Source organism: Meriones unguiculatus, chromosome 2, assembly GCF_030254825.1.
Source record: "Meriones unguiculatus strain TT.TT164.6M chromosome 2, Bangor_MerUng_6.1, whole genome shotgun sequence".
Classification (NCBI taxonomy): Eukaryota; Metazoa; Chordata; class Mammalia; order Rodentia; family Muridae; genus Meriones; species Meriones unguiculatus.
In genome coordinates, this window is record NC_083350.1 from 129,179,629 (window position 1) to 129,206,663 (window position 27,035).

The following is a 27,035-nucleotide window of genomic DNA, read 5'->3' on the forward strand; positions in this document are numbered from 1 at the left end:
GAACAGAAGAAATTCAGAAGTCAGGGGTAAGCAGTGTCCTGGTGAAGCCAGAGGCCGCTATCCCAGCTGACAGTTTGCTGAAGATCTCAGACAGGTCTGAAAATGGCCTTTGGAGGAGACCGTGGAAGTCCTAGAGTAAACTTCAGGCTTTTTGCCGGTAGATGGGGAGGGAGAGGGGCTCCTTATTTTCCCAGTCATGGCACATTTCCTCCATTGTGATAAGTGATCTCTTTTTATTTCCTTGCAAACTAGATTATAAACCTCTAAAATGAAACACCTCGCTTCTAATACTTTCATGGAATGGAGCAGACAGCTGTTGTGTTTGCCTGCTTTGTTACTCTTTATTCTGATAACAGTTGGTTGGGATCATGGGGGGGAACAGCTCACTCTACCCTGGCATCTAGGTTAGGGCTCAGGGCTCAAGCTGTGCCAGACATCCTCACCCCAGAAAGGAAACCCCGAAAAAGTGTTGATAAAATGAAAATCATTCCCATGCTCTGATTCCAACCCCAGTGACCTGAAGAGTATCCGTGTTGATCCCAGGCTCTGAGCTGCTCGCATACCTGCACGGAGACTGGATTATGTGATCATTTCTATTCTTGGAGCTAGTCCTTGGTTGTTCCTTCTCTTTTCTCTTTCCTTCTAAAGCCTTCCCATATAGTTTCTTATGTCTTCAGTAGACTACCTAGCAGACCCAGTGGAAGAAGAGATGGACCTGAGATGTCACAAGATGAGATTCTGTGACTGTGTTCAGTCATTATTTGCTCTGTTGGGGATCTGTGATGCTCCCTAAAACACTTGTGCTAAAAGGCATGGCCCCAGCTTGGCATTACTATGATGTGGCAGAACCTTTAAGACATTGGTTCTCAGTATGACATATATTTTTGATGGTCTTAGGAACAAAGACAACACTCAATAGTAAAACTAAAGTTATGAAGTAGCAACAAAATAATTTTATGGTGGGGGGGTCACCACAACATGAAGAACTGTTTTAAAGGGTCTCAGCATTAGGAAGGTTGAGAATCACTGGTTTAAGTGGTTATAGGTGAAGCCTATGTACATTTGACAATTAAAAAGCTTAGTTATCAATAATTTGATTAACAAATCATAAACTCTGAAAATGCTTATGCTCTTTTTTTTAAGATTTATTTATTTATTATACAGTATTCAGTGTATAAAGTGTTCTGTCCACATGTATGTCTACAGGCCAGAAGAGGACATCAGATCTCATTATAGATGGCTATGAGTCACCATGTGGTTGCTGGGAATTGAACTCAGGACCTTTGAAAGATGCTTAAGTCTTACACCATATCTCTAATGAGTTTACCGTATAATATGCTTTTAGTATAATATTTTTATTAATTCCTCGAGAATTTCATATGTGCATACAATATATTTTGATCCTATACACTCCTCCATTCTTCTCCCTAACTGTTCCCAGATCCCTTTCACCTCTCAAATTCTTGTCATTTTTGTAACTGAAAAAAAATTGATACTTTTTTATGTTTTTCTCCTCTCCCAACTCCTCCTTGATCCTCCATACCTCCTTCCATACCCAACTTAATTCTCTCTCTTTCTCTAACAAACTGAAACAAAACAAAAACAAAAGCAATGCGCACACATACACACACCACCAAAATGGAAATCAAAATATACAAGCAATAAGACAAAAAACGCCCAAGCAAAGCAGAATGAGACCAAAAAAAAAAAAAATATATATATATATATATATATATATATATATATATACACAAATACCATTAGGGTCATTTGTGTTAGCCAACTACTTCCGCTCATGGGGCCTACCCTGATGTGTGGCTTCTTCATTGGGGGTGGGAGCGTGTGTCCACCTCCTCCTCTCTGCGCTGGGACCCCTTCTGCCTTGAACCTGTGCGGGTCTCATGCATGTTGCCACAGCCCCAGCTTCATAGGTGCAACAATCCTGTTCTGTCTGGACGACACAGTTTCCTTACAGCCATCCATTCCCTCTAGTTCTCCACAATCTCCCTCCCCACCCCCCTTTTGCACAGCTTCCTGGGCCTTCAAGGGAAGGATCTGGAGCTATTCCATGTAGGACCGAGTGTTCCAGGGTCTCCTATGCTCTGCGCATTGCCCGGCTGTGGGTCCCAGCGTGAACTCCCGTCACTGCAACATGTAGTGGAAGTTTGGGTTTCTTTAAAAACTCAGCTGTGTTAATTATGATAATGTGTTTTCTTGTTTTGATCCCAAGTGTGGGATGTGGAAACACTTTATCACACTGCTGAAAACAGACTCGTGCTGGGGCATGATGTTTTCTAGCCGGAAACTACCTCCTGTGAGGGGCATGGTTTCTGCCAACTGGAAAACACCCTTGTCTGGACTCTGAGAACATATAAATAAGAGCCTACAGATAGAGAGAGGACACTTTGCATCGCTTTCCTTGGCATCGCTTGGCTTCACATCGCTTCAAGACACACCTAGAGAGGAAGGCTCCAGAGACTGTTTTGAGGTTGTTGCCAGCATTTGCTGTTTGCTGTTGGACTGGATTTCTGGAATCGGGACAACTGAGATTGATACTACCCCCACACACAAAGAACCCAACAACCCTAACCAGCAGGAAGTAGCTAGAGAGATCTGCATCCCTTGTTCCTACAAACCTGCTTTACCTCCTAACTAGAGGTGGTGGGGGGGGAATGCTGGAGGGGACGCAGAGGCATTGAAGAACTTTAGTAGAAACCAGAGTTGGGAAGGTGTAAAAGGGACTTTTATTCACCTGCTTCAATTATCGTCTCGGAGGTTTATTGCCTCCATCTACTAACCTAAGCCTAATCCCAGAAGCTTCTAGCCTCCATACAATCTAACCTAGGCCTAGAATGTTTTCAGCCTCTGACACCTACTCAGAATAAGTCCACCCTTTCTTGTTCTTTCTGAACTCTGGCTGGCTAGCTCAACTCAGAAGTTCTGGCTCAGACTTCTCTCTCAGCTGACTTATTCAACCTGCCTTCTCTCTCAGCCCCGGAATCACACTGCTTGGCCTCCGACTAACTCCAGCAATCTGCTCTATTCTCTTGGCTCCTTCTCATTCTCTGGTCTGCCTTACCTTTGTTCTCTCTCTGCAACCTCTCTGTAAAATTATCTGTAAAACTGCCTCATTTCTCTCTCTCTCCTCTCTCTCTCTCTCCCGTGTGTGTGTGTGTGTGTGTGTGTGTGTGTGTTATAACTAGTTCCTGCCATATAACTAGCTCGCTGATGATTGAATAATCTAATGTTACAAAAGAAGTGGTTCTTAGTGGACATAGTATTCTTTTTTGTTTTTCATTTATTTATTTATTTATTTAGTCACTTTACAGCCTGATCCCAGCTCCATTCTGACATAGTTTTTCTTTATCACCCATACTTACTATCTAGACAATATAATCTTTATTGGAAAATCCCCAAATAAATAAATAAATAAATAAACAGATAGATAGATAAATAGAAACTTTCTCTAAAGATATGCTTTAAAAAAACCTTTCTCTTATTTTGGTGGAAAAGCTGTGTAGTATACTAATTCTAAATGAAGTGATGTTTTCTTTCCTTTTTAAATCATTACCACAGCAGATTTGGAATTAGTCTCAGCTCTCTCATCGTCCATCACCAAGTACTCAGCCCTAAAATCATACACAGCCCTGCAACGCTAACCCGGCACAGTGTAGTTATGCATAGTATGTGTATGGGTGTATGTGTGCATGTGTAATATATGTATTGTTACATATACATGTATGTAACAGCATAGCAGATATATGGAAGAATAATAATCGGAGGGAAAAAACACTTTCAGTTTGAGAGGCATTGTGTGAGAGGAAGGCATGAAAAGAATTGGAGGGAAGAAAGGGAAGGGGAAGTGATGTAATTATCTTTTAATTAAAATAAAAACTAACGTCGATCGGGGGAGCTTTTGGAAAACTAGAGATAGACCAAAGAAGGCTTGCTTAGCATGTATAAGACCCTGGGTTTGATCCCAGTAGTGGGCTGAGGGACGATTTTCAGTCCAGACACAGACCCTTGTCATTTAAGTCTGCAGGATCTTTTCTTGGGCAGACAAAGTATCTACCCCAAAATTACCATGTGACTTGCTCTGGCCAGTGGGGCGCAAGGAGATCCTTGCTTGTGCTTCTGTGTCCCTTTGGGCAAACCCCGTCAGTCACTCACCCCTGGGTGAGACAGAGGAAGGCAACTTGAACATATCCATTGAGCAAGATAAAGTTCTTACTGCCTATCTATGCTCATCAGATCCCCAGGGGAGGGAGAAAAAAAAAGAAAGAAAGAAACCAGACTGCAGTGCCACCAGCTGAGAATCAATGCTGTTTGCTACCTAGAATCAGAATACTTTAAAAACTGACTAATAGCATTTCGAATCAAGCTCACCACAGTGGTTGCTCTCCTGCCTGGAATTCAAAATAGAAAGAAACTTCTATCTTCCACCCAACCAGCTTGGAGCATATTTTGTGGTTCTTAACTTTTTTTTCCTTGAAGGTAAGTACTCTAAAAAGCCCAAAGTGAGTCTTACTTCCTAAAGGAAATGTCATTTAAAATGCCGTTCTTATGAAGACAAAATAGTCATGCCCTAGAAAAGAGCAAGAAAGGAAGTGAGTCCTGTCTGAGTCGTGCTGCCTCCGCCCTAGGGTGAGCCATGGCAGTCTGGCAATCTGGAGTGTTCCATAGTAGCCAAAGCACAAGTGGGAAGGCAGGGTTACTGCTTGCTGATCTGGCGTTAGATTTCCACTCTTCTTTAGGACCGGAATAAAAATAGGGTAGAAGCATCCTATTAATGAATGGAAATAAGAAGCTAAAAACATATTTTTAAAATACTCCATGCAAATAAATTATCCTGATTTTATAAATAGAATAATCTTAAAATCAATGGAAAGGAAAAGAAGCAGAAGCCCCAGATCCAACCTAGTCGAAACGATAAACTCTTGTAGGCCAGAGAGCTTATTCTGCAGAAAAGCATGTGCACATTTCACTTTGATTAATAATAATAATAACAACAACAACCTAAGTGCTGAAGGGTATCATTTTTGGTTATATGAATAAGCCTTATGAAATCACCAGTGACTACAAAGCAAGCCTGTTGAAAGTTAATCATGTCTAATGCAATAGCTCAAGCGCTATCAAGCCTTTGGCTTGCTCTCCGGGCTATCCTTGTCCACTGGTCTCAGAGCTGCTTCTGAATGATGTAGGAGTGGTGTTGTCCTTTGCTCTCTGGTTATGTCCAACAGTCTGTGGGCAGGAGCGGGGCCAGAGAAAGGATTGCCCTCTTCAAGGCAAACTCTGGGGGAGGGGAATTCCTTTTGAGTTTTTTTAAATTCCTTTTTATTTTTTTAACTCCTCTTTAAGAAAGATGATCTGTCTCGGTACCATGTCTGGTGTTTTCCTGATCGCTCTCTGCAGTCTGCCACTGCAGCTACCAATCTGCATCAGAGATCTGCTTTGTTCCGTCCCGGAGCCCTGTCATCTCTCGAGGCAGGGAGAATCACCAATGGCATCTCACTTCAGCAAATTAGCCACAGTGTTTACACTGCAGGTCCTGGGGCTGGGTTCTCTTGTATTTCAAGAAATTCCCAGGATTCTAATGTTTTTCCAAGTGGGAGGGTTTTGATGCTATGCATTTCTTTCTCTGGCTTAGCATACATGATTCCTTATGATCCTGATGAATGCTTTAAGCCAGAAATACACACACACACAGGGAGAGAGAGAGAGAGAGAGAGAGAGAGAGAGAGAGAGAGAGAGAGAGAGAGAAGAGAGAGAGAGAGAGCTGATAATAAAAAAAAACATGGCACAGGAAAGGGTAGATCTAAAAGTTAGGAACTCATGAGACTGTCCTAATTCTGTATCAGGTTAGGTTGACTCTCACTTCCAGTTTAGAGTTTACAATGATGGTTGGACTGGATATTCATAGCATCTCTGTCTCCCAGCTTTAACATTATCTATCTTGGAACTTCCAACTGGTAGCCAAGGAGAATTGAATTTTCTTCAGTCAAGGCAGCAGGAACCGAGGTCACCCAAGCAGAGACTCTCATGAGGACAGACTGAGAAGATCACTCAAGGATCCACCAACCCCTGCCTCAGTTTCCACACAAAAGGAGAGCCGGTAGAGCTACAGAGGATGGTATTGTTCGGGTTATTAGCTGATATCGGTTTTCTCATCGAACTCTAAGAAGGTTGTAGTTTTAGCATCTAAAGGGCTATTATATGGCTGAGGGTAAGGGAATAAATAATATAGAAGCCACCATGATGAGGAGTAAATATTGCCCCAAAGTTCCTTTGAAGGCCACCAGTCAAGACGTAGGAGGAGATTAATAAATAATAATAATAAAACTGATCTGCTCAGTGTCTAATTATACCTGTCACTTTCATTATCCTCACTCCAGGCCTGATATGTTCTCTCTCTCTCTCTCTCTGAAGTTACAAAGCTGTGTTATCAGCTCACTTTTAAGTTGAACTGTGTATTTTCTGTGTGACATGTCTCTTTCACGTGACGGTTCAACACTACCCAGAGAAACACCCAAGCCTCTGTGTAGCACAGCCCAGCCAGAGACCACACAGGTCCTTTCCTTGCTCACCTCCCCAGGGTTTCCTGTGGAATTCCCAGCCCTCTCTCAAGGCCACGCTCCAGTCCTTCCTCCTCCACGACGTCTCTCTCGATCCCTCTTGGATCAGACCTAATCCCTCCATGCCTTCTACTCCCAGAGTGCTTTGTACCTTTATTATTTTAGCACTTACTTACCAGAGTCTGTCTTACATTAAGGTTATTTCGTGCACATGTCTCTCCTAGGGCATTCTGAGCTGCCAGAGGGCAGAAACATGGTTTATTTTCTTTTCTGCCGTGTACAGTATCCAGCAAGATGCTTGGCACATAGTGGGAACTTGAAAGTGTCCCATGAATTGTGAAGACAAAGAATAGGAGAGACAAGAATCTCATTTGTTCCTTTGCTTTCCCATATTGGCAAGAGGCTTTTTTTTTTAATGGAGTAAAACACTTAACATCACTGGATCCCTTATAAATGCATTAAACAAGGCAAAAAAAAAAAATAGTAAGGAAGAAACCAATTAGCCCTGCCATTTATTCATAGCACTGTTAAAATATATATTGGGCCATTTCATCAATGTCAAGAATGAAATTTGCCAGAGTATTCATTTGAAAGCAAATGCTTCTTTCATTCATCCAATGAATTCATTTATAACAAGTCTGTGCACACTTTAATTTGAAAGGAATGCATACTTTAATGAAACACTCAGAGTATTTAATTAATCATTTACAAAAAGCCATAAAAGACATGAAAAGCCATCCTTTCACTTATATGACTGCTTCCTAGTAGAACAAACATTTCTAATTTTAAGGCAAAGCTATAGTAATTCCTGTTACACTATTTTATATTTGTCCATTTTAGCATCCCCAGTCCTCTCCGCCTCTCCTCCCCAATTCTCTCTTCCTCCCTTTCCCTCTCCCTCGTCCCCACCCATGTGTGTATGTGTGTGTGTGTGTGTGTGTGTGTGTGTGTCTGTTTTGAACCTGCGTGCAGATTCCCCTGTGGACCAGATGATGGCCTTGAATTCCCTGGGATTATAGGTGGCCGTGAGCGGTCAGGTGTGTGGCTGGGAACTGAACCTAGGTTTCCTACCGCAGCCATGAATAATCTTAAACACTGAGCCATCTCTCCAGCACCCATGCATATTTCTTAAAACTCATAGATTTGTAGAAACTTGTAATTTTGTTGTTGTCTTTTGTTTATTTGGTTCTTTCCACACTGCTGTTTGTTTGTTCTCGGTTTTGTGAAGTTCCCTATAATCCAGCTTTCTTTAGATAAACCGCATTCTCTGGGGTGGACGAAGCGAGGAACTGTTCTTGTTTTTGTAACACTTGTGCTCTTTCCTCCTCCTGGGCTATCATGAAACAGTGCTGGTTTACAGAAGACAACGTTTCATCTGCTTAGAGAGCCATTTTGGTGGAGAAGGACAGGTAGCACATATACTACAAAGCTCTGGCCATAGCCTTGTGAGGCAGATGACGACCTAAAACAGCTGACACTTCGGGGAGAAAGATCATCAATTCTGTAATAAAACAACGTCCTAGAGTTTCCCGAGAGGGAACAAAACCAGAAGTGGAAATAATCTGGGGAGTGGGGACATGGAACCAGGCTCGGTTTTACGGGAGGTTGATGTACGGAGGAATCTGATCGTCAGTAGGCGGAAATGAAACATCGGACTGAAGACTTGTATTCCTGGCTGTGGTGGGAGGACCTGCCTGAAAAGAGCCTCTCTACAGGGTTTTGTTTTGTTTTTTTTTTCCAATAGAGGGCTAGGACAATTGTCCACAAGCGCTCGGTGTGAAAAGTAAACTAGAGATGCCTGAGAGAGAGAGGCAGGGGAAAAAAAGGAAATGTCATTCTTGGAGGGGCACCACGTGGACTGTTCTTGAGCCTTCTCCTTCCCAACGTGGTACCACGCTGCCTTCTGCCTTAACCATGTCATGTGCTACCAACGATGTGTGACCTAACCAACCAAGGGTCGCCCTTCCACCTCTTCATCTTCTGCTAACTGTGAGAACACTCTCTTGGGAGGTGGGTCTTTATTGCAGCCTAATTTAATAGCCAGGAAGCAATCAAAGAACGACACCACCAAAGCGTTCCGCTGACTTACTCCCATAAGCTTACATCACTCGTTATTTGTCATGACAAAACAGTGCAGGCATCGGGCAGGGACTCAGTTGTACAAAAGCATGCTCATGACCTTTAGCCAAGAGAAGAAAGCCACAGTGCAGCCATGCTGAGTGTGGGCTTCTACTGCAGCTCTGTTAGAGCGGGCACTTGTCGCATCCCGCTCCTAGCAACCCACGGCAACTCTGTGGGCAGGGCATCTGGAGAACATTTTTCCATAGGGAGTTTCTGGAGAACATTTTTCCATAGGGAGTTTCTGGAGAGCTGTTACCCAAGAGCCCACCACGCCTGGTGACGGTGGGCAGATTAAAATCTGCCTCAATTTCCCAAGTGGTGATAACAACAACATTGGTTTCATAGGATGACTGTGAACATTTGGCGGGTTAGCACATGTGAAGAGATTAGAACGGTGAGTAGCTCCTGTACCTTATCTGAAATGTGATGATCAGCTCTAAATACTGTCTGACACAGATCAAGGGGCCGGGGTGGAGAATCTATTATTATTTCCCACCAGCTGAGGTCCCTTCCCACCTCTTCCCTTCTTGTGTTTGTTTTGTTCAGCTGGGAAGACCACCAAGCAGGAGATCTTCTCTATTGCACAGTGAGTGCTTGATAAATATTTACACTAGAAATAATAATGATGTATATGGAAAAGAATCGCTCCATCATCTTGGGAGTGGAGCCACTGCCAAGAAGCAGATGACTTCAAGCCATTCGGCTGTGCTCCGTGGTAGATTAGGAGAGGAAGCGAAAAACTCAACTTGTTTGGGGATTTATGATGAGAAATAGTTCTAGAAACCAAAGTCCCCTGGATCCAGCCCAGCTTGGTAATCCCACTTGGATACATATTTGGAGGTTTTATCATAAATACAAAAGAAAAGAATCCTCACATAGCCTGAGAGTCTCAAAGTGTGTGTGTGTGTGTGTGTGTGTGTGTGTGTGTGTGTATGTGTGTGTGTGTGTGTGATGGAATTCTCCCCAACCTCCTGCCCCATGAGGATAATGAGCAGACTGTAAGGAGAGAAACTCACAACGTGGCATAGATCCTCAGCTGCACACACCCATCTCTTTCTTCCTAAGCACTTCCTGCCCTGTGCGAACTCAAAATGGCACAGGCTCCGTTACCACCTAACAGCTGACCTTTCCCTATGACAGCCCCTCCACCGTCTTCTCCACCACTTCTCACTGTACTTTTTCCTTCACATTCTGCTGGGTCCTTGTACAGCAATCTCATTTTAGAAGTCTCTTTGAGCCTCCAGCTGGGCATACTCATATCCTTGTCTGAAATAGTCAGGCAATTACCAAGTTCTTGCTGTGTTAGGTTTCTGATGCTCTGATAAAGACACAGTCCAAAAGCAATTTGGGGTGGAAAGGGTTTACTTCCTCTCACCCTTATGCACCGCAGAGTATCATCAAAAGAAGGCAGAAGCCTGGAGGGAGAAACTGAAGCAGAGGCCATGAAGGAACACTGCTTCCTAGCTAACTCTCCGTGCTTCCTCAGGCTGCTTTCTTAAGATCGAAGACCACTTGCTCAAGAGAAGCATTTGTCCCCAGTGAGCTTGGCCTTCCCACATCAATCATTCCTCAAAAAAAAAAAAAAAAAAAAAATGCCCTACAGACTTGCCTATAGGGAAATCTCATGAAGGCATTGTCTCAATTGAGAGTCTCTCCTCCCAAACGACTCTACCTTGTGCCAAGTTGACATAAGACCAACCAACACAGCATGCACCCTGATTGTTCTCATGCCTTCATTTAATCCATTCCTCTTTGCATCCTCTGGCTCTGGCAATTAGTCTTCATCACAGTGACATTTGACATTTGCTCAGCGACTGTCTTCTAACTGCCTATTCCAGCATCACTTCCTCTCTTTTACTAACATCAAGTCTTTTACTGGAAGGGGTTGCACGCATCATGGTGCACTTGTAGAGGTCAAAAGACAGCTTTCCAGAGTTGGTTCTCTCACAGCAGCACGTGTATCCCAGAAACTGAACTCAGGTTATGAGGCTTGGTAGCAAGAGCCTCTGCCCACCCAGCCATCTCCCCACACCCCTCCCTTTTGTTTAAACAGAACCCTGAGTTTTAGCTAGGCATTTATCTAAAAGTTTAACAGCGATTCAATCGTTAAATATATTGCCAGATTCTTTGACCCATAGAAACGGTCATTTGCCCTGGGAGACCCCCAAGGGGAGAGAAGACGTGTGATAGAGAACTTCTTGCATGTGTCTGTGGAAGGAAGGAGACATGCTCAGATTCTCCACGTCCTCACTCACAGCTGTCTGGAGCAGAGAAGAGATGCTAGAACACTGTCAAACATGCGAGATCATGGGATGGTATTCAAATGCTGAGACGGTGATCTCAACACATGTAGAAGCTTCCTCTGTAAGATCTCTGGCCTTTACAGATGAAATGGAATAGCCATTAGCATCCACGACTACCTGTGGGCTTGTTTAGGAAGAAATAAGCAAGATTTTCTCTTGTCTAAGTCACCACTTTCCTTGGTGTTTTCCCCATCGTACATAACTTAAATGTAATTCTAAAACACAATTTAATTCTGATTTGTATTAATTAACCTATTTACGTAGTCATACCTACTCTATTTTATATTTTTTTTATTGAAAGAATTTATTTTCAATTAGTCAATTTTTGTTTTAAAGTACAATTTCAGATCTGGGGTAAAATGGAGCAAAAGTACCTGGTTCCCACTTAGCATCCATCCACACATACAAACCCAACCTCTCCTACCACCAAGTTCTGCTAAAACTTGATAAAACAGCACCGACACGATTATCAACCCAAGTCTATGGCTTCCATTATGGCTCACTCCTGGGTTGTAATTCTATGGGTTTTGGCAGATGTGTAATGACACACATTCACCCTCATAGCATCACACCGAACAGCCAACTGTCTGATGAACCCGTGCCCCACCCCATCTCTCCTTCCCTTTCTCTGAGCTTTTGACAACCACAGGTCTTTCTAAATGTCAGTAGTCTTACTTTACCCTTAACATGTATGTATGTTCTTAAAACCAAATAGTCTGTAGCCTTTTCAGATGAATTACTTCCTTTGCTTAGTGATTTCGATGTCTTTACGTTTCCTCCATATCCTTTTGGCTCATTCCTATGCAACATATGCATCTGCCTCAGTTTATCCTATTAGACATCTTGGTTGTTTCCAAGTTTGGGCAATTATAAATAAAGCTACTATGAACTTTTGTGTGGATGTAAGCTTATAACTTAATATTTGGGAAAATATTAGCAAACATGACTGCTGGATAGTAAAAGCACATTTAGTTTTGTAAAAAAAAAAAAAAAAAATTGCCCCAGAGTTCTCTCCTGAGCAGCAGTACCATGTTGCATCCTGACAAGGATCTAATGAGATTTCCTACTGCTCCACGGCCTTGCCAGCATTTGGAACTGTTGAAGTTTTGGATTTAGGCCATTCTAATGGATGTGTGGTAGAATCCCACTGTTGTCTAAATATGCAATTCCAGGAGAATGAATGAAGTCTAGCACCTTTCCGAATCTTTTAAAAATATAATCTCTTCTGCAGTGCTGTGAGAGGTTAGAAGTGTTCCCACTTCTGTGGAAAAAAAAAAAAAAAGAGGCACAAGAAATACCCTGTATTGTCTGCAATCCTGTGAGGAGGGATGCTGAACCACAGTTAGGCTTCTTAGCCATGAAGCTAATTGATGCTTTGTTGCTGAGTTTTAGAGCTGTTCTGACTTTCTGACTGCTTCATGGGAGCCAAGACACTGTTTTATGTTTGTTTGTTTTTGCTGCTGTTGTTGTTTTTAACAGCTTGAGAAGTGGTTATGTCCAGCTTTGTCTAGATAATACTGAAGGAAGATGACATTTGTCAAATAAACCTTTGGCATGAAAGAATAGTCCCATTCTGGGCAAGCTTGGCTTGCTTGAAGTGAAGCATGCTGGTCAAGGCCAGTCTTTCTTAATTTATCTGAAAAACAAAACAAAACAAATGAGCAAATAACAAGCCTTTGCAGACAACACAAATAAACAACAACCCATAAAACCAAAACTGATGAAACAAATCACTGCAAGTTTTTCACACATAGAGTCCTCAGAGAGTCCTGCATACAGCACTTTTCTAGAAGGCTTTACTTCCATGTACACACCTCGGGTGGGAATGCTAAATGTGTGTTCCCCCCCCCCCCCGCCCCCAGAGAAGCTGATTTGGGAGATCTTTTTCAGGACTGAATTTGATTCTGTGTGCTAAACCCAGCATGTTCTATTTATCAAAAGATCTGATAAATGTAAAAGAAAAAAAAAAGCAATGATTTCCATATGAACTAAGTTACTAAGTCACACACCACAACACCCTGTTCATATACAATGAAATAAAACTCTCCCACAGGGAAATTAGAATAGGATCTTCTGTTTGTTTCTTTGTTTGTTTTGACCTTCATTCGTGTGTGTTTGTGTATATGCATGTGTGTGGGTGAACGCATATGTGTGCTTGTATGCATGCAGGTATGCGGGTGAATACATACATGTGCTTGTTTATCTACAGGTGTGTAGGTGAATGTATATGTGTGTTTGTGTATATGCAGGGCTGTGGATGAGTGCATATATGTGCTTGTGCTTGTGGAGGTCAGAGGTCAATCTCAGGGGTCATTCCTCAGGAGCTGCCCACTTTGTTTTCTGAGTCAGATCTGAGGCTATTGTGCTAGGCTGGCCTATCAGCAAGCTCCAAGGATAGCTCTTTCTCTATGTCCTCAGCACTGAAATTATAACCATGAGCTGCCATATCTGGCTTTTTATGTTGATGCTGGGTATTGAACTCAGATCCTCATGTTCTTTATCAGTTAAGCTATACTCTCATCCTGAAACAGAAACTTAAAAAATAATTAAAAAAAAATTATGATGGCAGAATCAGCCCCTGTTTCCCTTACTATGGGAACCCATATGGAGACTGAGCTGCCTATGGGCTACATCTGAGCAGGGATTCTAGGTCCTCTCCATGCATGGTCCTTGGTTGGTGGATCAGCCTCTGCAGGGCCTGCTGGGCTCAGATTATTTTAGCCTTGTTGGTTTCCTTGTGGAGCTCCTGTCCCCTCTGGGTCCTTCTATTCACCCCCTTCCTTCTTCCATAAGACTCCCTGCATTCTGCCCAAAGTTTGGCTGTGAGTCTCAGCATCTGCTCCAATTGGTGGAGCCTTTCAGAGGACATCTCTAATAGGGGAGTAGGGGCTGACTCTGGCATTAACTCAGTTGCTGCTCTTGGATCACTTCTTCCAGTGATGCAGCCTTGCCAGGCCACAAAGGAGGAGGATGCAGGCAGCCCTGATGAGACTTAATAAGCTAGGGTCAGATGGTAGGGGAGGTGAACTCCCTCTTTCAATGGAATAGGGAAAGGGGTTATGGGAGATGAGGGAGATAGGGTGGGACTGGGAGAAGATGAGGGATGGGGCTACAATCTAGATATAAAATGAATAAATTGTAAAACAGACAGACAGACAGATAGATAGATAGATAGATAGATAGATAGATAGATAGATTGATAGGTAGGTAGATAGGTAGGTAGGTAGATAGACAGGTAGGTAGATAGACAGGTAGGTAGATAGACAGGTAGATGATAGATATTGTAGTGGGTATGTTCCCATAGGCCCTTCCCATCCCAGTAAACATCACAGGCTATTGGTTTCTCCACCACCTGATGGTAAGTGCTTATTGCTAAAGACACCACTTACTTATGTCATGGAACATGGCAAAAGTCTAGGCTTTATCCCTATGGATTAGCATTCATGGTATTGGAAGGTAATCTGTATGCTGCCAGTGAAGAAAGGCAATCATCAATATCACACCCAGCTATAAACCCTGCAACACACAACAGTGACCTGCCTGCAAGATATTCAGCTACAATGGTGGAACAATGCTATGGGACTAACCAACCATTTTTTAAATTGGACTTAAGGCCCACTCCATGAGATAGAATCCATATCTGAATCTATGTTGCTAAAGCAGCCAAGAACTTGAGACTACAAAGGTCATTGTCTCTGGAGAAAAACCTGCAACTATTATTTCGCTAACAGAACACAGAAATAAAATGACCCCCCAATGACATATGGCTATACTCTAAGATCTCTGTGTTACTCAGCCCAGTTCAGAGAAGCTTTTTCTTGCAGTAGATGATAACTAACACAGAGATCTACAATTGGACAATGAGCACAGAGGAAGAGACCTTGGAGCACTCAGTCCTAAATGAGATGTTCTATTTTACCCTTCCTTCAGGGTTCAGGGATCTATGCAGAAGAGATGCCAGAAAGATTGTTAGAGTCGGAGGTGGCAGATGACTCTGAGGATCAGGCACAACAAGGCTGATATGCATATAGAGTCACAGAGACTGTGGCAGAATACACAGGCCCTGTGCATGGTCAGACAGAAGCCCCAGTGTTAAGAAGGGGAGGAGACACACAGACCCATCCCTGCCACAAATTTGTACTTGATGCCCCCTGGAAAGCAGAAAATCAGTTTTCTCCCATGAAGTGTCACTGGGAGAAACCACATTCCAGGACAGGCCCTACGCCCAGAAGTAGCTAGCCAATGCAAAACATACTTCATGATTTTGCTTTCATTGGGTACATGGGGGCTTTTTGCTTTATTTCTTTTTGGATTTTTTTTGTCTTATTGTTTTATTTTAATTTGATTGTTTTGATTTTTGCTTTCTTTTTGTCTTTGTTTTCTGTGGAGAGAGACAGAGAACATCAAGTTGGGTGGGTACAGAGGTGGAACAGATCTAAGATGAATTGGGAAAGGGGAAGGAAGAGGATCAAAAAACAACATGGATATTTTTAAAATAAACACTGGGTACGCTCCCATGGAGAAGAATTCCTCCTGAGGTCTTTAGTTGTGCCATTTTGTCATATGGATGTTCTGGGAGGCTCCTAGAGAATGTGACATTTGAGCAGTGTTGGGAAGTGGCATGGAGTCTTTGGAAATGACACAATTTTTTGCTTATTAAATAGACCATTCCTACATTCTATATACACACTCCGGCACTGTTACAATTCAGTCATCCATCTTCTTTTTTTTTTTTTTTTTTTATTGCTTTACCATTTGAAGAACTACATAACATCAGAACTGACAAAGTAGAAAAGCAGAAGTCATTTTCTGGAACTAAATTAATACTAACAACAAAATAAACAGTGGTAGGGTCAGGGCAACCCAATGGGTAAAGCAGTCACTGCATAAGAATGAGCCCCTGGGCTGGATGGTCAGCACACACAGGAAATACAGGTTTGGTGACACATACGTAGAATTTCAGCACTGGGATGATGGGAAGACAAGTTAGTTTCATGAGCTTAGGTCTCTTTGACCAGCCAGTTTGGTCAAAACAGAAAGTTCTAGGTTTAGTAAGAGACTCTGTCTCAAAAAAAAGAAATAAATAACATGGAAAGCAATCCAGGAAAATGTCCAAAACTGATGTCTGGCCTACATATATACATACATACATATATACATACACCACATACATACAAACACACACAAGAAAATAAATAAATTAGCACAAGTAAGAAAGAGAGAGGGGAAGAGAGAAAGATGGAAAAAGGAAGGGAAGGAGGGAAGAAGAAAGAGACAGAGAGAGAGAAAAGAAAAAAGGGAAAGGTGAGGGAGGGGGAAAGGAAAGAAGCATTAAAATATGGAAACAAATCCTCTTTATTCTCATGTTGAGTTTTAACCTCCATAATGGCTTTCTTCTTCAGAACTGATGAGAGGAAGAAGTGGTAGTTGGTAGTAGCAGAAGTTAGAGGGAAAAAATTCTCTCACCCTAAAATCTGTCTCGTTTTTATCCCTCACCCCCAAAAAAGGATATATTAGAATCCCCAAGCGAGAGACAGGCAGCAGTGTGTGTCAAATAGCGAATGCTGGGAAGATAAGTCAAAAAAGATGAGTCAAACGGTGAGTTTGAAAGTTTAAGTTTTTATCATAGGAAGCAGCTATGCTAGGGAAGAAAAGATTAAAAAAATGAACCTGAATGAACACCAATGTCTGCTGTTGCCAAGAGTTGAGAAACATTTTTGGATACTAGAGAAAGACTCTTCCATGAAACAAATTATATATAGGGCTAGTTCTTTGGAGAAGTGGGACACACAACCAAGTGATTCAGTTCTGAGTCAACTGAAGTCCTACACTAAAGAAAAAAAGAAGAAAGAAAGAAGGAAGGAACGAAAGAAAAAAGGAAGAAACAAAGAAACGAAGGAAGGAAAAAAGAAAAAGAAAGAACCCACAATCCCTGACTTGATTGATTCTCTGCTCTTCATACTGCAGAAATTCCTAACGTTAGTAACAAGCTGAATGAGGAACTCCTTGTACCATAAAGCTGGCTTTGCTATTCCTCTCGCTGCCTGTCTCCCATGGTCCTGTTTCTTAATTCCTCTGGTCCCAGATGGGACTCCGTCAATAAAACTTAGCTCTCGTTGATTCCCTGAGGCCCAAATGTTTTTCACCGAACCATTAGAGTTGAATATTTTCACAAATTTTCCCATGGAAAGATGGAGGGTGAGAAGCCACTCAGCCCATAAAATCTGCCATCCCCTCCTCCTGGACTTTCAATCATCATACCAGCTCAAAAGACTGCAGCCCCAAAGCACATTTTATTTTTCTGCTTTAAAATGTGAGGAGCGGGGTGTTGTGTTGTGTTTTGTTTTGTTTCAAATAATCCGTCCTTCCAGACTGGATTCACTCTAGCTCAAGATGACCTTACTTTAATTTGTGGAAACTCTCCATTTTTTTTTTCTTTGCTTGAACAATGGCAGGTTGGGAATGTTAAATTCTTTTCGTGCTAGGAGTGCAAATATTCTCAACTCTCATGAAATGATCTTCTTCTCTTAGTAAAAGAACAGAGAGATCATCCCACAAAGCATGATCCTTAGCCTGGGTTCAACCTGAAGAATTGAAAATATTTGCGTTATCTTGGTTTTCAATAGGAGTTGCCCAGCAGGATCAGATCCCTGTTTGTTCAGCCTAATACCTCACTTCATGTTTAGGCAGAATCAGATACGCCAAAGAGAAGGAAAAGGAAAATAAGGAGGGGAAGTCCAGCCTGCCGCACCTGGCCATTGTGTAATCGGCACGCTGGAGTGAGGTGGGAATTCCGTTTGGCCCCTCCCTCCACATGTGATCAATTTACATCCTGGAACTTGAGACTTTATTTCCTGTGTCTTTTTTGTTCTAGTTCACATAAATTTACTTGCCAGTCACGCTCATAAATGTCTAATCCATCTGCAGATCCAAGTTCACTGTACCTCAACAGCCCCCTGTGGCTGCAAATGCTCCAAGCTGAATATATATGTCAGTCGGCTAGACCGATCCTAGCTAGTACGCCTTTTTGTTGTTGTTGTTTCCTTGAAACCCTCATCCTTATTTACATTTCCTTTCTTTCAGCCGCAATAAATGTGCCCAGTTGCTGTCTGGAATCAGCTGAAAGACACATGAATTTCTGCTTTACCCAGACAGTTCCCCTTGACTCTGGTTTAAAGGGTTGAGACCGTTGTGGCTGAAACACCGGCGGAGAAATTTCCTGACCGGGTGTAAGTAAACTGACCTAAGGAGGCCCCGGCGCGCGCGCATGGAGAACAGAGCTGTTACCTGGGGCTGCGTTGGCAGCTCTCCTCACGATGGCTCCATCAAGAAAAGGTTCCAGCGCTAGGTACACAGGTTACACAACTCATCCAATGAGCTTCCAAGTCCCAAGCCAAAGACAATAAATAGAAAACTTTTGATCTCATTTGCTTGACTCAGTGTTTCCCAAAGTCAGTTGCCTTTGGAGCTCAATTTCATGAGATATCTGTTAACTTCTGGTGGAACCAGTCTTGCAAACTGATGCTTAGAAAATTATGCAATCAAGTTTCTTTTTCTTTTTTCTTTCTTTCTTTCTTTTTTTTTTTTTTTTTTTTTTTGGTTTTTTTGTTTTGTTTTGTTTTGTTTTGTTTTGTTTTGTTTTTGGCAAGGAATTGAATCATTAGCCACCGTCCTGGACTTTTGCAGTACTTATGTTTCTGGGCATCCGACAGAGAAGGAGAACCAGGAGGTACTGCCCATAAACTCTTGGTTCCAGAACAGGTCAAACGAGGTAACTACATTTGAATTTCTTATATCACAACACAAAAATGAATTTATTACTACTCTCAAAGCTACTAAAAGGACTGAGTAAAAAAAAAGACAGCAAAATCTCTGAGGGTAAAGCATTAGACAATTTTTTAAATTATATGTTCACATTCTATACTTTGTATATGCCACAGTACATATATGTATATATATGTGTACATATATGTATATATATGTATATATATGTAGTGTAGATACTATTCCTTTATGTGCTGTGTACACTTAGGAGATGTTACCTAGAATCCTTTTATGACATATGTACAACTTTCTGTTTAAGTCGGGGTCAGATTGCTACAGGAAAACTCCACCCTCACATTTCAACGCTTTATGTAATAAACGGTTCCTTTCTCCCACAAACACCCTCCATTTCAGATGTTTGCTCTTTAGATAATCCTCTTGGGTGATTCCTGTCTAAACAGAAAAACTCAGGGATCCAGGTTTTTCTCATATATTGGGTCTCCTACATTGTGGCTTCAAGTCTTTCTGGAGCTATAAAGATGGTAGAAACTAGCAGAAAGAATTCATATGGGGTCCCACAAAATTATTTAGTGCTGCAAGTGTGTATGCTCCCATCTCATTGGTTATAACAGCTATGTAACCCCTTCTCCAGGGAAGGGGCCTCAGGAACGTGGTATTTCTGAGTCCCACGAGGAAATAAAATACCCACGTAAACACAAGAACAAGACAAAACTCCCAAATAGTCTCTAAGCCCCTCCGTGTCTAACATTTGCGATGTGGCCCCAGTAGACGCTAACGCTCATGAGGAAGACACTGGCTGCGGGTTTGTTTTATTCTCTGCCAGCGACCTTGGTTCTTTAGCATAGAGGACAAAGATCTTCTAAGTCGCTGGGAACAATTTCAGGGAAAACTGGGGAGACACTCTCGTGGCAACACAGTCTGATGAGAGGGAACCCACACAAATATGTCGAAACACCAGCCGTCGATCCTGCCAACCATTGAAAACCAGCTGCAGCTGTGCGCAGAGAACACAGATCCATGGGCAGTGGGGGAGGCAGACATGGTGGGATGAGCTGGCTATTGGAATTAATTGGAGCCAGGAGGGGATCATCTGAGAAGGGAAACCCTTATAGAGCATTTTTCAACAGACTATCATTTTCCTAATTACAAAAATCACAAACTGGAGTAACGGCAGAAAAACACAAGGCAAAATCAAAGTCTCTCCTAATCCTAATTCCCACCCACACTGCACAAACCTCCCAGCTATTTAGATGATTAGCATCTAATATTTTTGTAGATGGACTCAAACAGTTTTTCTTAGGGTGTATTTTGTCCCCTAAATATCATACTCTTTGGGTTTTATGGCTCATTTTGTAAAACTCACAATATAGTCTAAATATATTGCAATATTATTTTAAGTGGCTACATAGTCAACAATGACTGGGTATGACTGTTTTTAGCTTTTCAGTCTTACCAAAAAAAATGGTGTGTTAAACACCTCCTCTGTGTCCATTTGCTACATATATCTGATAATTTACACTCCAAGAGAATCGTGATAATGGTGACTAACACGTACTGAAATTTGTAATGTGTTTACTTTGAGGTAAGTTACTTATTTGCCCCATGTAATTCAGTCCTCAGAGCAAGTGTTCTGCTGGCCCTGTTTCATGTTCTAAGCAAGGAAGCAATGTTTGGGAAAAGTTAAAACCTTTGCCTGTTAACGATGCAGATGTTAATGGAAGAAATGGGATTTGAACCTAGACGGACGAACTGACTTCAGCACCCAAGGTCCTCCATTTCCTACTCTACCCCAGGAGAGCACTTAAATTCTCACTAGCAGATTAACCTCCAAGGCAAGTTGACAGAGTAATGGATACGGCTTGAGAAGGGGTATGTATCATCAAGAGGAACGGCTTATGCGATGGCTTAGAGAAGGGGAGGGAAAGTTTTATGAGGGACAATAACTTTTGCCAGGTTGAAGTAGAAGAAAAAACTGTGAGTTAATATGTCCAGGGAGGCAAAGTCATTTCAAAGGACAGTCTGCAAGCCAAAGTTCAAGGCAGTTTTCAACATTATTTAAAGGGACAATGGGACTGTCTGTCCAGTTGTACAAAGAGGAGCGATGTCAAGACAGCACTTTATAAAAACGAGCTTCGTATCAGCCTTTGATTTAAGAAAGTAGCCTTTGGCTTGTGGAATGAGATAAGATCCAAGTCTCTGAGGCCTTTTAGGAGACCTTTTGCCATAATTTTCTTCCAATCTGACAACTTCTCTGTGGGAATGCAGTTTCCTCATGGTAGTGATGGAATCTGAAGGGAGCCTGAAGTCAGGGCGTTGGATCCTGCTTGCACTTCCACCCTCCATGCTTAGCCACTCCTCAGAGGGCATTCCAAGTCCCAGAAGGAATTGGGGAGGAATGATTGATGGCAAGAGGCAAAGGAGTTAACGGAGCAATGTTCGGACAAAGTGCAAAATGGGAAATATGGGTTTACAGTCTGTGTTCAGATCACTGGGTTCAAATACAGGCCTCACTGCTTACCATCAGCATGATGAGGGCAAACTGATTATCTTCTGTTTCCTTAATTGGAAAGTGGGATAAGAACAATTCCATAGATTACTGTGAAGATTAAATGAGGAAAATAAATCATATGTGTAGCCTACCATCCCCTCAAGGTAAAGTGTGATTGCTTGATTTTTTTTTTTACCCCCATTTCCCCAGCTCTTGAACACCATAGGCCATCATAGATATGAATGACTTTAAACATGAGTCCAGGTCCTGTTAAAAACCCTTGTTTCTAAGGAACAAACACACTTTTGTTGAAAATCCTAAATACGTTCACTTACGAACAGCTCATGCTCTAAGGCAGTGGTTCTCCAACCTGTGGGCTGTGACCCCTTTGGAGTCATATCAGACATTCTACCTATCAGGTATTTATGTTACAGTTCATAACAGTAGCAAAAGTACAGTTATGAAATAGCAACAGAAGTATTTTTATAGTTGGGGATCACTACACCATGAGAGACTCTATTAAAGGGTCCTCCGCATAGGAAGGTTGTGAACCAAAGCTCGAATGCTTCCATTGCCCTTCTGAACTTTCTGGAAACCACCTGTCTTCTTCTGCGTGCACACAGGACTCTTGGACACATGTAACCCCTCATTTCCTGTCCAGCACAACTCACTCCCCTCTTCTCTGCTTGCAGCGTAGGCAATTTCTGTTTGCACCAACGTGCGAAGACCTCAACTTCTGCCCTCTCTCCTCTCCTGTTTCCCCGATGGTAGTCGATGCTGCGCCAGGACCAGGGACTTAGTCACATCGGTTAGAGAAAGTGAAATATGCCAGAGACTCGGCATTGCTTTCAAGTTTTCAAAGTACCTCACGGTCTTCTACAGAAAAGACAAGAAGGTCCCCACCTCCCGTCTCAAATATCTCCAACTGAAACTTGTTCTCATAGATATTAGAATCTCAAATACTCTCTAAATCTGTTGATTAATTTTGAGCCAATTAATTACTAATCTCACTATGAGAACAATAATTGTTAAGTACGTAGGCGCTTGCTATACTGCTAGTTAAATAGCAATGGAAGAACAGTCTGGGGACTGACTACTATTGAGTGACATTGTTTTGATGAAAAAAAAAATGCACTCCAAACTCCCCATCTCATTCACCCACTGACTTTTGGGATATAACTGTTTAGTATGTTGAAGGCTGACTAAAAATATCAAATATCTTATCGAGATTTTTATTAATGGATTTAAAACAAGTTCTTTGAATTTTATCTTAAAAAACTGGAGCAATTCTAATGTCTTCCATAAGAATTGTTTCTCTGGTGTCTGGGACATAATTGAAAGAGGACTTTGGGTTTTCTGAGAAGATAAGTAGAACCCAGCTATTTCACTAATTTCATGTATGTATGACTAGCTGTTTAAAGATAGTAGACAAACAGAATCATTTCATTGGCAGGTTTGCCCATTTAATTTCCCAGAGGTCAATCATTTCAGCTTACATGGGACAGATGCATGTATTGTGAGAATGTCCAAGAAATATTTTCAGAATCATTTCAAAAGCATGTACGACTTGTGGAAGGAAGAGAAACCTGTCTAAAACTGTCTTCATTACCCCGACAAGACGAATGAGTTTCCATTCACAAGGAGATACGACATTTATACGCTTTCAAGGTTTTCTTCCTTTTTTGGGCAGCTTTTAAAGAATACATACTATTTTTTCCTTCGGCATTGTAAGCTGGGTCTCTGGCGAGGTTTTTGAATAAAATAATGAGAGTTGAGGAAATACGTTTACGGTGGACCCTTTGTCTGAAATTTAAACTCAAGCAGGAAAGCTGCATCCTGTGAGTGGCAAGGGTGTGGACCTGGCCAGAAGACTGAATTTTGGCTCTGATGCCTGAGTTCAGTGGCTTTGAGGAAGTTCTCACTGGAGAGCCCCATTATCTTCATCTGAACAAATGAGGTTTGGCATCAGCGCCTGTGAGTTCCTCTCCAGCCCTCTGTTTTGTTTTTGTGGTTGGAAATAATGCAAGGATTTGGGGGGGAGGGGAGGGGTGCAGTCTTCCAAAATCCGGACTTTCCACTTATCACTTCAGGGGAAGCAGAGAGGCTGCCAATATCACTTTTGTTTTCAGTTCCTATCAATGTGAACTGGATTTAAACAAAGAGTCAGGCCTCTGTGGATAACAATTGATACAGTCCAAAATTTAGCGTAGTTTCCCTTCCCTCTCCCTTTTTCCCTCCCTCCATTTCCTTCCTTCCTTCCTTCCTTCCTTCCTTCCTTCCTTCCTTCCTTCCAAGTCCGGAAACATAGAAAGGAAGGAAGAAAGAAAAAGAAAGAGAAGAGAAGAGAAGAGAAGACAAGAAAAAAAAGAAGAGAAGAGAAAAGGAAAGGAAAGGAAAGGAAAGGAAAGGAAAGGAAAAATGAAAGGAAAGGAAAGGAAAAAGGAAAGGAAAGGAAAGGAAAGGAAAGGAAAGGAAAGGAAAGGAAAGGAAAGGAAAGGAAAGGAAAGGAAAGGAAAGGAAAAAAGGAAAGGAAAGGTAAGGAAAGGAAAGGAAAGGAAAGGAAAGGAAAGGAAAGGAAAGGAAAGGAAAGGAAAGGAAAGGAAAGGAAAGGAAAGGAAAGGAAAGGAAAGGAAAGGAAAGGAAAGGAAAGGAAAGGAAAGGAAAGAAGGAAAGAAAAAAAAGAAAAGAAAGCAGGCATAACAGCTCTGGCTTACAAATGCACAGAGAGAGTCAGGATCTAACGCAGAGAAAGCCCTCAGGTATTAGAATTTCTGGACTCCAGGAGTTGAATGAAGTGAGCCAAGACACAACTTATGGCACCAGCCAACTGCCCCTATTTCAGACCATCCAGCACCAAGGGCTCTGCTGACCTCCAGCTTCCGGTTGCCAAAATCCAGGAGGCAAAGCACATGCTCAGGAGAGCTAGGGCTCCTGAAGAAATGAATAGGAGGCCACCCTTGGTATTCTGCCCTGACAAAATTGTTTGAGTACTCTTACTCTGACTTTTGAGTCTATTTACATGTATTTTTAGACGTTTACTTTCTTACATTAATGTTTCTTCATTTTAAAATCTCCTGATCAATAAGGGCAGGGTGGGATGGGCCAGGTATAGGATGGGAGAGCAGAACGACTGAAAGGAAGTGGCATATCAGCAGGGTTAAGAGAAAGGTGCTGGGAAGAGGAAAGGCAGACAAAATGTGACCAAACGAAAAGAGCAAATGAATGAAACAGTAGGCAAATGGATACAAACCAAACATAATAGCTGAGCACTGCCAGGACCCTGCTCCAGGGGATTTCAGTCCAAGCAGGGAAAAAATTAGACAAATACTTTAACAGTTACCACCAGGATCGATCGCAATGAAGAAATGCAAGAGAAACCAACCCATTCCAGGAGGTGAGAAGGATGGAGCTCAAGTTGCACATTTTTATGCCATTTTTTTTCCGAATAGAAATGTACAACTAAATTACATTGTAGAATGCTGTTTTGTTTCCCCCAAATGAAACCTAAGCACACATCCTGCTCTACCCCATCCTCCACCCCCACACGGAAAGCTCCACTCCTAGTTCAGCATCAGCCTGTGCATGTCCTCTGGGCGCCTTGCCCTGCTTCCCAAGCCGGATGTCGAGCGCCACCTAGAGTTTGATTGACACATTCTCACATAGATCACGAGGACGCTTTAAATCCCAGGGTATTTGCCAGGTTATGAACATCGAATTAAAAAAATTTCTGAACAAAGGTATATATAATCTATAGATTATAATTATAATCTATATGTTATAATTATTTATTATTATATAATATAAAATATTAGATATAATATATAGATTATATATTATAATTATACATAGATTATGATTACAACCTATGTGCTCTATAAGATTATAATCATAGTCTATAAGATTATTTTATATATAACATATATTATATATATTATGTTTATTATATATTATATAATATATTATTATATATTATTATATAATATATATTATTATATTTATAATATATATTTATTATATATTATATAATATATTATATAATATATTATATTACATATATAATAGATTGTTATATATAATATACATTATATATAACCAGTTTAAAAAGAAGAGTAAGAAAATTAATGAATAGATGAGCAAAACAGTTGGTAAAATATGCAAACAAGGCAAACACTATCACTCACTGGTGTTGGCACCAGAATAAATTTTAAAAAATAAATTTCTAGGAAATTGCAATTTTCTGTAGTCCCATTCCAAGATTTGCTTTGCATGGCTCCAGGCATAATTCTAGACAATGAATTGAAAGTAACAAGTTCCACGGCAACATCCAAAATGTTTTGTTGGTTTGTTGGTTTGTTTTTAAATTCAAACCTCGAAGCCAGGATTTCATGAAGAGATCTTGTACTAATTAATAAATATCTGACAATTTACAGAGTGGTCTCAGTTGTGGAAATATTTATACCATTAAGATGGACTCAGCTGCAGTGACTGATAGAGTGCACAAACATTGCAGCTATGGAGGAAATGGGAGGCGCACAGATCTGTGACTTTCCCATCACAAAGAAAGTTCACCTTTGTGGCCACACTCCAATAAGCTTGTCAAGAAAACATAAAAGTAATGGTGGAACTTCTCTTCCCTCTTTACACAAATAATATTCTTTCTCTCCTCAGACCTTCTCCTAAAGGGAAAATCGGAAACATCCAGGTAAAGAAAATGACAGCCACCCTTTAGCAACCTTATGTACCAGAACTGCTGCTGGTGGCTCCGGCGCCTTTATCCAGGACGAGGAATCAAAAGAGAAGAGCAGAAAGGCAGGTGTTCTTCCGGTACGTCTGGAAAGGGTGGAGGGGCACCCTTCAACTTCAGTCTTGTCTGTTCCTATGGCCATGTCACCTTCTGTAACACCTAGCACAGAATGGGTAGTCAACGAAGACTCCGCGCATGCCAAATGAGGGCTGGCCAGAAATACTCCTCTACACAGGGGAAAGAGTCCGTCGGTACATATCTCCCTCATGCGCAGTAAACTTACGAGGGAGTTTATTGGCATGTGTTCTTCGAAGCGTTCACTGGCTGTTACTACTTCACCAGGTTTTAGTGTTCCTGCCTGTTTTTAAGTGGCCTGTGTACACCTAATTCCTTCCCTTGCCTCCCTATTTTCTTGCTCTGCTCTTCAACATGAACCACCATGCTGTTTGCACCACCAAGCCCACGAACATTTCCATTCGAAAACATGACTGTTGCATGTCCCTCCCCTTCACAATTCTTATTTATTTATTTAGCCTCTTCCTTCTTCAGATCTATGGAAGACTCACATTATCCAAGACCTATTATTTTATTAAAAATATTTTTCACATTATGTATTTTTGATCATGTTTCCCCCTCACCCCACCCACACCATGTCCTCTCTCTCTCTCTCTCTCCCTCTCTCTCTGTGTCAAAAAAAAGAAAGGAGGGGAGGAATAAATCTATCTGGAGTTCACTGTGCTTTCCTTCCATGGTGCATTCTGCTTTCCCTCTTCCCTTCCTCTCCCTCCCTCTTCTTCCCTCCTTCCAGTAAGCTGATATACTCTCCCTGATCTATGTCACACCAAGGAACCATAGTTACATATGTCCTTCCCATTTTTACTTTCATGGATGATAGTTTCGTCATTTTATGTAGGCCCATAACCCCGCCAAGGTATGGTTCCTGCTCATCTATAATAAATTATTTGTCTGGCACAAAATCAAATCGGGTCTACATCATGAAGAGCCTTGACGGTCAGGTCCAA

The 27,035-nt window shown here is 41.7% G+C and overlaps 1 long non-coding RNA gene across 1 annotated transcript; it reads left to right on the forward strand.

Annotated features, from left to right (window-relative positions):
• Nucleotides 1-18,472: 18,472 nt before the first annotated feature.
• LOC132652192 (uncharacterized) lies at nucleotides 18,473-26,751 on the forward strand. Its single transcript, XR_009589670.1, has 3 exons — nucleotides 18,473-18,767; nucleotides 20,490-20,650; nucleotides 25,938-26,751. It is a non-coding gene; the product is annotated as an uncharacterized LOC132652192 (long non-coding RNA).
• The last annotated feature ends 284 nt before the right edge of the window (nucleotides 26,752-27,035 follow it).